The sequence below is a fragment of the Octodon degus genome, unplaced genomic scaffold (assembly GCF_000260255.1).
Source record: "Octodon degus isolate 3935 unplaced genomic scaffold, OctDeg1.0 scaffold00007, whole genome shotgun sequence".
Lineage (NCBI taxonomy): Eukaryota > Metazoa > Chordata > Mammalia > Rodentia > Octodontidae > Octodon > Octodon degus.
The window spans coordinates 21,038,969-21,049,788 of record NW_004524583.1 but is presented as its reverse complement, the minus strand read 5'-3'; the positions used below and the strand labels follow the sequence as shown (position 1 = coordinate 21,049,788).

Below are 10,820 nucleotides of genomic sequence, written 5' to 3'. Positions count from 1 at the left end.
TTGAGTCTGTTGCAAAATCTTGCCTATTCAATTTATTGAGAATGAGAAGTTGCTACCTTCTTGGCCCAGCCCCTGATTCTTTGTAACTGGCTTATGGAATTGTTTATGACCCTCAGGCAATCTCAGTCTTGGATATCAGGAAAAACAAGTGAGTAGAACAATTATGTCACCTTGGCAACAGTCTTACAATCAACAATAACACTGAGCACAGGCTAGAAAATGACAAACTGTGGTAACTATTAATTTGCCACCTTTAACTTTAACTTTATGAACTAGATTTGTGGTTATATAACAAATGTAAAACTAATCAGAAAATTGTATGAAATTAATAGGCCTTGAATATGATGATTTATTCTCAGAAGAGAAAATATATAAGGGATCATTGGGAAAAATAGAGGAATAGAAGATGAAGAGATTAGAAGCAAGGTTGTAGGACAAAGGAAGATTATGCAAAGTTTGGGCTACTCATAAAAATGACAGGAAGGAATAACATAAGGAAGAAGTGAAAGAAGAACAGAATAATAACAGCAGCAGCAAGACTAGAAACCCTATTCACACTCATGTAAAAGCAAGAACAAACCAAAACAAAGCAGAGCAAAAGCAAAATCAGGAAATAAAGGGAAAAATAAAACTTTTTATTGAAAAGTCCACTCCTTGTTGGATCTCTACTGTCACAGTTACATAGCATGAGTAGACAAAGTCTAGATACAAAATAATTAATCAAAGCTGTAGCTTTATGGCAGGATAATGGGCAGTCCTAGTGAGCCTGCCTCTTCACTTCTACTGAAGTTCGGGCTGATTGCTTGCTGTGAAGCTGGAACTCAATTTGGTCAGCTTGTGGCATTCCATATGTCTCCTGCCATCCTGAACTTGGCAGTCTCATCCTGGTACCAGGAGCCACTAGATTGGGCCGACCCACAGCTGTTCTGAGTTCTGAGATCGTTTGGCCCCTCTCCAAGATGGCTACTGGCCAAACTTCCTCTCTTGTGGAATGTCTGGACTCAACTCTCCAGCTACTGCAGTCTGTTGTCTCTATTCTCTGGTTCCACTGGTGTATGGAGGCTTCTGAGATCACCAGCCGCCACTACACATCTGTGCACAGTGTTCAACAGATTTGAGCTGCCCGTCCCGTGCAGTGAGTGGGTTTAGGGAGAAAATGCTGCCTACCACTTTCTTTCTTCTTCATGTAAGTCTCTCCCTTTGCTTTCCTGTGGGCTTCATGTCTCACTTCAGATCCTTTCTGGCTTCTGGGAACCCAATTCCCTCCTTCATGTCTTCCTCACATTCCTATCTTCCAGTATCTGAATCCCAAGTCTCAGAGGGTCTGTTTCTCTGTTGCTCACTACTCCACCATCTTCCTACAACTCCTCATGTAACATTTTGAAGTTTTTAATCTAATAATTTTATTAAAATCACTGGTGGCCCTGTTTCTGTTAGTTGTCCCTTTGATTTCATATCATTTGTTATTGTTTAGTCAGTTCAGAAATTTGTGATGGAATAGCAGACATTGTGGATCACTACTAGATAATTTTGTCTTCCTTCACAAAATTATAAAATCTAATAAAATTTTTTTCAGCAGAGAGCCACATCCCAGTGGATCACCCTGATAACTTCTAATGAGTTTTTTCAGGTTTCACTGGTGAGAATTTATTTCAGTCATAAACTTTACTCTGTGTTGTTCTTATTCCTAGTTTGTTTTGTGTCTAAGCTCTCAGATGAAAGTTGGAATATTTACTAAGTTTACCTTGGGAGAATCTGACCTCTGCCTTATTCTCCAGACAGACCCTGAAGAAATCTCTGCTTAGTGTTTTGACCTCATGGCTGATGTTTACTTAGGAATCTATACAGTTGAGGAATTGCTCATCAACTTGAAGAAATGCTTTACTTAGATATTTGGCTTATTTTTCTGTGGTTACCTGTTCCTAGTATTTTACTCCAGGGCCCCTGCTGCTTTGGCTGGTGGAAATACTGACCTTTTTCTCTTCCCTGCCAGTTCTCTGTGCTGGGATTTTTAAAAATTCCCTTCTGTAGGCAGCTGATGGAAATGTGTATGTGACCTTCAATTTTTGCTTTCTTTCAAGTATCATAGATTTTTATGCCTTACTACTATTGGTTAGTTTTGAATAGCTTAAAACTTGTTCAAACAATTGTATTATGTTGTTTAGATTTTATAGCCTTTTTTGTGGAATAGTTATTTTACTAAAATTTACTCTATTCTTAGTTTTAAAAATTGCTGTTTTGATTCCTCACAAAGCATGTCCCAGTTTCACAGCATTCAGCCAAATATTGATTTCATTTTCAAACATGTATTACTCTTGCCTTTGGATTCTAAAGCTTATAAGGGACGGTATTTTATCTAGCTCATATAAAATATCTTATTGTGTTAATCTTATATAATAATTTAAACATCAAAGATGTCTTTGAAATATGTGTTTCCACTTAGAAATGTGGAATATTTTTGTATTATTTTTCCTGCAGCCCATTTATTTTCCACTGAATTATGCACTTTATTTTTTTATTGATCATTTATAAATATCAAAGCAATTCCAATATGAACAGTATTTTTGTAGATATGGTAATATAAATATCAAAACTTGCATTTGATTTTAAAATTTATATACTGGGGTTAAGGAAGAACAGAGTGAGGCAGTGGTGTAAAATAGATCAATCTTTGTCTACTAAAGGAATGCTGTAAACTGTGTTTAAACTTGATGAGAAAGAACTCAGTGTAAATATACTTAGACAATGGATAGAAATGCCGGAACTATCAATTTATAGAGTTTAAACTGTTTGCTTCTAAGGAGAAGAATTGAGAGGTGAGACAAAGACTGGTTATTTCTCAATTAGTTATTACTGCTCTTTGACTTGGGGTGATACACATCTATTATCCTTAAACATTACACAAAATACAAATTTTTATTTATTAAATGAATGTTACAGTACTCTTCAGTCCACAGTGAAGTTGGCCAGAAATCACAGAGCCTTTCTGTGTGCATTCTGTTCTTTTCCACTCTGCCCCTGCTCCAACTGTCAACATCTTCCCCTAAAGAGGTGCAGTAAAACTATATACATCAGTGTCACTTGACATTCACAGTTCACCTCAGAGTTTCCTTGATTGTGGTGAGTGTATAATGACACATATCCATTATTATACTGACAAATATAGAAGTTTGCTCGTCCTAAAATGTCTCATTGATCTTTTCATCCACCTCCTCTTCTCAAATCCTAGTGACCATATTGTACTCTCTTCCTAAGTTTGCCTTTTCCAGAACATTGTATAGTAAGAATAATACTGCATAAAACCTTTTAAGATTGAGCCCTTTGATGTAGCAATATATATGTAAGGTTTCTCCATGTCTTTGCATGGCTTGATAGCTTCTTTCATTTTTTTGTACCGGGAATGGAATTCAGGACTTTGCGCTTGCCCGGCAGGTGCTTATGCCACTGAGCTATCTCCCGAGCCCAGCTTATTTCTTTTTCAGCATTGACTGTATAATATCACACTATCTTGATCTACCACACTGCCCATTCACAAACTGAAGGACATTGTGGCTGGTTCCATATCTTGGCACCTGTGATTAAAGCTGCTGTAAACACCCTTGTATAGGTTTTTGTGTTGGCAGAAGTTTTCAGTTCTTTCCAAGACCTAACGGATGGGTCATGTAATGAAATCTTAGTTTTGTATGAAACTACCAAGCTGCCTTCCAAAGTGACTGTACTAGCTTGCTTTTCTACTAATGATTTTGATGTACAGGCTTTGCAGTATTCACCATTCTAACAGGCATTAGTGGTGTCTCATTGGTGTTTTAATAACATATGGTGTTGACCATATTTTATATGCTTACTTTCCCATGTGGACAGCTTCTTTGTTGAGCTATCCATTCAGATATTTGCACATTTTTGAACTGGGTTCTTTTTCTTATCACTGACTTTTAAGAGCTTTATATATACTTCGGAAATTAGTCCTTCCTATTTCGGGGAAGTTCGAGATCAATGTGTGACAGCTGGTATCTAATGAGGGATTCATTGACATGACAGAAAGAGGAAAAACAAGAGAGGAGATGCGCTGAGCTCAGCCCTACTTTTATAAGGGCCCTGATTTCATTTATGAAGGAGCTTTTGTAGTCTGATCACCCCAACTGTCACCTTGGCAATACATGAATTTTGAAAAGGACATATTTAAACCATGTCACTATTTTTTTTTTCTTCTTCCAATGTTTCTAAGCTTGGTGGGAGCAACATCATATCTGTCTTGGTTACTAAGGTAACATCAGACCCACTACCCATCCTGGCATGTTATATGTGCTCAGGTATTAAATGAGGAAAAAAATGAGTAAAAGTTTATACTTCCAATAATGTATGTATTGACTTTTACTTGAATACCAACTATGATAGATACCATTATTGTATCTGAGGGGTTATCTTTGAAGAGAGGTGACTAGAATTCCCCCATCATCACCCTCTGCCTCTCTCTTGGTCCTTGCTCTGACTCTAGAGAAGAATGAGGAAGTGAGATGTCTTCAGAAGACGGTTCCAGGCTGGAGAGATAGTTCAGCAGATTAAGTGCCTGCCTGGAAAGTGCAAGAATGTGGATTCTATCCCTGGTACCGCATGTCAAGTCAGCCCTGGAACCCCAGGCATGATGTGTCAGCCACTGAAACCGGGCGTGGTGGTGCATGTTTGCAATCCCAGCTCTGGTGAGGCTGAGACAGGAGGATCACTATGAGTCTAAGATGCATAGTGAGGCCCTGTGCCAAATAAATAAATAAATAAATGATTTAGAAAAAAGAGTACTGGGGAGGGAAGGATCAGTTGGGGATTTCTTATACAAACAGTAAGGGCAAGTAACATTTTCATAAAGACCCAGTAGGGTACAATTTTCAAGTACATGGTGTGCAACAAGCATGTAATGATTTTACAGTCATCAGTATGTGATGGTTTTATAGTGACAGTTATCTGGCTTTTGCTCTGGGTTGTCTATGTACCTCTAATCTGTCTGTATTTTGACACAAACTGAGGTATTTTGCTGCTTTTAAGGGATGAAATTTGATGTGCTTGCAGTTTCATATTCATGTTTTCAACTATCTTTTGCCTACTTGATGTGTCAAATTTATTGTTCACTTTTTATTATTGTATTAGTATTCAGTTTATTGGTACCAATTAGATATATATAATGGTCACATTCAGCATAGCAAATTGTATGTGTATGTGATTTATCTTGCTTCCTTTTTTTTTTCATGTTCCCATCCCTTCCCTTTAACCACTCTTCCCCTCCTTATTTACAAAGTGTTTCTATTTCATCCTTTATTCATCATTTTATTCTTTTTCTTTTGTTCCTATCCCCCTCCCTACTCACTTTCCTCTTGAAGAATTTCTTCTTATTCCAAAATAGCTACTATACATTTTGGTTCTTATTTGCACTTTCAGTTTTTCACGTCAGAGACCATGTGGTATTTACCAGTTTGTCTGAATGATTTTACTTAAAAATGTGGTCTCAGAATATATCCATTTACCTAGAAATGTCTGGGTGAGTAGTACTCCACTGCATAAAAATACATTTTTAAAAATCTATTCATCAATTGGAAGGCTTTTGGGCTGTTTCCAAGATTTACCTATTAAGAACTATGCTACTATACACATCAGTGTACATTTTTAATTTTATTAATGTGCCTTTCATTCTTTTGGGAAGATACCAAGAATAGCTGGGTCAATGGGGACCTCTAGTTTTAGTTTTTTGAGGAATCTCCACATTGATTTCCACAGTGGTTGTACCATTCTGCACTCCTACCATTAGTGGAGAAAGGTGTCTTTTTCTTCCTAGCTCCACCAGCATTTTTTGTTGCTTGGTTGTTTGATTAAAAACCCTTCTTTTTATAGTGAAATAGAAACAAAGATGATGAGAATTTCCTCAGATCTGGGTTTTTTTTTGGCGGAACTGGGGATTGAATTCAGGCCCTTGCACTTGCCAGGCAAGCGCTTATTCTACTGAGCCATCTCCCCAACCTTTATAGTGGAATAGAATCTCAGTGTTGTTTTAATTTGTATCTCTCAAATGGCCAGTGTGGCTGAATACAATTTTCATATATTTATTTGCTATTTCTAATTCTCCATTAGAGGAGTGAGTATTCATTTCAGATGCCTATTGTTCAGTTCTTTAAATTTGAAAGATCTTTTTTTTTCTTCAATTTTTTATATGTTCTAGTTAGTCCTTTGTTTGAGAAACAACTGGCTAAAATATCTTTTCACTTTGTCAATAGTCTTTTCACCTGGTTGGTGAGTACTTTGCTGTGCAAAATCTTTTTAATAAAATGAGATCCAAGTTTTACTTTTTGTGATAGTTCAAGCCTAAGTGGGGATTTTTTAAAAAACTGAATTTAGGATAGGGTCTATAGGGTGTACAGGATCTCACTATGTAGATTGGACTTATAGTGATCCTCCTGTTTTCAGCCTCCCAAGGTCTGGGATTACAGGCCTGCACTGCCACGCCCAGCCTCAACCTCTGTCTCAGTGTGCCCCAGAGGAAGGGCTGGCATGGCAGGCCAGGGATCAAAGCCCAGCCACTGCGCTCTGCCAAAGCAGGCATTTTAGTCCACAGGATTTGTTGATAAAGTCTTAACTACACCTATGTATTCAAGAGTTGTTCCTATTCTCTCTTCTATAAAACTGTTTCTGTTTTAGTATTTAGATATTTGATCCATTTTGAGTTTAATTCACTGTATAGTGATAGCCATGGGACTAGTTTTAGTCTTTGGAATGTGGAAAACAATTTTTTTTCAGCACTATTTATTAATGAAGCTATGTTTCTTCTAGTGAATGTGTTGGCCCCTTTGTTGAAGATCAGGTGGTTGAATGTGTTTGGAATTGTTTCTGCATTTTCTAATCTGTTCTCTTGATCCTCATATTTTTTAAAAATTTGTCAGTACCATGCTGTTTTTATCATAGGATCTTTGCATAATTTGTATAATTTCAAGTAAGGGATTATGATGCCTGCTGCTTTGCCTTTGTTGCCTGGAATTGTATTTGCTATTCTGGATGTGTTCTGGTTCCAAATGAATTTTAGAAATGTTTTCTCTTGTTCTGTGAGATACACTAATGGTATTTTGATTGGGGTTGCATTGAATCTATAATAATTTTAGGAATTTGGCCATTTTCACTATGTTGGTTATTTCTATCCAAGAGCAAGGATTAACTTTCTACTCTCTGATATCCTCTTCATCTTCTTTTTTAGAGTGCTGTTGTTTTCAGTGTAGAGATTTTTGCTTCCTTTGTTAGATTGATTCCTAAGTATGTCTTTTTTTGTTATTGTGAAAATCGTTGATTCCCTAATATTTCTTTCAGTGAGTTTTTTATTTGTGTACAGGAATGCTATTGATGTTTAAGTGTTGAGTTTGAATCCAGCTAAATGATAGAATTTGGTGATTAAATCTTGAAGTCTTTTGGTGGAGTTTTGGGTATTTTCTATGTAGACTATCATGCTGTATGTAAATAATGATACGTTAGCTTCTTGCTTTCCTATCTTTATCCCTTTTCTTTCTCTTGTCTACCTGTTATGGCTGATGTTTCCAGGACTATATTAAATATGAGAGGTAATAGTGGACATCCTTGTCTATTTTTTGATTTTACAGTAAAAGGTATTAGTTTATACTCGTGTAGTGCAATGTTGGCTGTTGGTTTGTAATAGATGGCTTTTGTTAGATTTAGATAAAAACCATCTATCCAAATTTCTATAAGGGTTTTATCATGAATGGGTGTTAGACATTGTTAAATGTTTTTTTTTTTTCTGTATCTATTTAGATGATCATGTGAATTTTTTCCTTGGCCCTGTTGATATGGTACATTACATTAATTAATTGATTTGTGTATTTTCAAGCATCCCTGCATCCCTGGAATGAATTCTACTTGGTCATAATGGTGCATAATCTTCTCGATGATTTGCTGCATTCTGTTTGGCAGTGAGTTAATGGGGATTTTTGCATCTAGGTTCTTTAGGGAGGTTGGCCTATAGGGTTTATTTTTTTGATCCTTCTTTGATTTGGTATCAGGTTAATATTTGATTCCTGGAATGACTTTCTCTTTTAATTTTATTAATGGCTTTGAGGAATAGTGGCATTGGGTCTTTTCTGAATTTCTTGTAGAATTAAGCAGTGAATCCATTAGTGCCTGGACTTTCCTTGGTGGTAAGCTTTTAATTAGATTGTTTATTTCATTGACTATTAGGTTATTTAGTTTTTATACCATCTTGATTCTGTTGTGGCAATTCGTATATCTAGGAATCTGTCCATTCTATTTTCCATCTTACTGCTATAAATGTTGTCAAAGTAGGTATCGATGTTCTGGATTTTTGCAGGATTTGTTGTGACTCAGCTCTCACTCCTACTGGCATGGATTTGAGTCTTTTTATCATTTTTAGATATGGCTGGCTAAGGATTTATCATTTTTGTTTACTCTTTCACAGAACTGTTCTTTGATTCATTGATGCTTTTTGTTTTCTTGGTCTCTATTGCATTAATTTTTGCTCTGATCTTTATAACTTCCTCCTCATACAGGTATTGAACTTGACTTGTTCTTCTAGAATTTTGAGCTTCAACATTAGGTTGCTTATTTGTGCTTGTTTTGCTTTCCTAATGTGAGGGTTCACTCTTATAAGTTTTGCTCTTAGGGCTGCTTTTATCACATTCCTTGGATTTGATATGTTGTATCAGCCCCATCATTTCATTGTAGATAATGTCTCATTTCTTCTTTAATTTTAAAGCTATATTTTTACAGTTTTATTTTTATAAAGTTTTAATTTTATACAACTTTTATATAAAGTTTCAATTTTAAAATTTCTTCTTAAATTTTAGATTGGTTGTTTACTAGGGTATACCAGGTATTATTTAATTTCCATGCATTTTTGAAGTTCTTGTGGTATCTTTTGCCATTGATTTCCAATTTCATTGCACTATGGCCTGATAATATGAATGGAATAATTTCATTTTCTTTGCATTTACTTAAGCATGCTCTATGAGCCTAGTATTTCATCTATTTTGGAGAATGTTCCATGTGCAGCTGAGAAGAATGTGTATTATGATGTTGTTGAATGAAACACTGTGTAGAAATCTACTAAGTCCATTTTTTTATGTTTGGTTTAGTGCTGATATTTCTTTGTTGATTTTTGTCTAGTTTATTTGCCTATTTGTGACAGTAGGGGGCTGGGAAGATAGCTCAGCAGCATAAGCACCTGCCTGGCAAACACAAGGTTCCAAGTTCAATCCCTGGTGAAAAAAAAAAAAAAAGCTATTATTAGCGCCTGCCTGTGACAGTAGGGTATTTCCAACCTCTATTACACTTGGGTTAGTACTTATTTGACTTTTATTTCCATTGATATTTGTTGTATGTAGTGGGTGCACTGGTGTTTGGTGCGTATATATTTATGATGGTTATGGCTTCATGTTGGAAACTCCCCTATCTTGCCTTCCCCTTCTCTTCTCTTCCTTTTGGTAGTGGGAATTGAACTCAGGACCTCAAGTTTGACAGGCAGACACTGTGCCTCTGAGCTATATTCCCAGTCCCTTTTGGAGTTTATTCTTAATAAAGATGTAGGGACCTTCTTTTTTCTTTTGATTGGTATTGGGTTGAAGTTTGCTTTGCTTTTCAGTTAGAATTGTGATCCCTGTCTTCTGGGGTCCTGTCACTCAAAATATTATTTTCCATCACTTAATTTCTCAGTCTATTTCTTTTTTAGTTAAATGTGGCTTTTTGTCTGCATTATAATATTGGATCTTGTTTCTTTTTTTTACAGTTATTTCTTTTTATTTTATAGGAATGAAGTTGCTAGGTAATATGATTACAAAATAATTCTTTTATATCATGGAATCAGATTATACCACTTACTGAAAAGAATCCAGAGTGAGGATTTTCATACTGCTCATTTTTAGTAGAGATGCTAAGAACCCATGAATACAGTGGCTTGTGGCCACAGTGTAGGTTATTGGCATGAGCCATTACTTATTTTCAAGTGCCTATAAATTTTCACTTTATCTTGCAAATGCCAGGACCAGATATATTTTTGAAGTTTTCTAGGGGGTTGTTGCCTTTTCTGGATCCACCACAAAGTTCCAGGGGCAGTGAAAACTTCACAAGTTTAAGTGGAATCCTTTTATGAAATACTGGTATGAAGGATTCTAAGAAATAAGGTCCTTTTACTCTCTCAGTGACAAGTTTTACTAGACTATTTAAACTATGCACACACGTGGTTATTTAGAATCAAATGTCTAAGTTCATTGTACTTCATATTGTAGGGCATGGGATCCTTTGCATATGTGATTTTATTTTATTTTATTTATTTATTTATTTATTTATTGTAGATGAAACAGCCATTTATTGGAAATAGCTGCCAACTAGGACTTTCACAGCTAACAGGAAACCACTACCTGGTGCTCCCTTCAGCAGCACATATACTAAAATTGGAATGATACAGAGAAGATTAGCATGGCCCCTGCACAAGGATGACACACAAATTCGTGATGGATCTTGTTTCTTGATCTATTATCACAGTATATTTCTTTTGATTATTTGAGACCAATTATATTGATGTCTATAATTGGTATGTAGTAACTCATCATTAACATATTTTCCTGTTGTTGGTTTTCTGTTGTCTTCTCCTCTTGTTTAATTGCTTATCTTATGTATTAGAATCTTGCCTTATCTGGTAGAATCTTTTTCTTGGTATTCTTGATATTGTGGTCTTCTTTATTCTTTATGAAATATCCTTTACAATGTTTTAGAGAGGTAATTTGTTGGTCATGAATTTCTTCAGGTGTTCTTTGTCTTGGAAGTAT

At 35.8% G+C, this 10,820-nt stretch overlaps 1 non-coding gene across 1 annotated transcript; it reads left to right on the top strand.

The window, feature by feature from the left end:
- Positions 1-10,415: 10,415 nt before the first annotated feature.
- On the top strand, positions 10,416-10,522 carry LOC111813382. The gene has a single exon (XR_002818662.1). It is a non-coding gene; the product is annotated as a U6 spliceosomal RNA (small nuclear RNA).
- Positions 10,523-10,820: the final 298 nt, after the last annotated feature.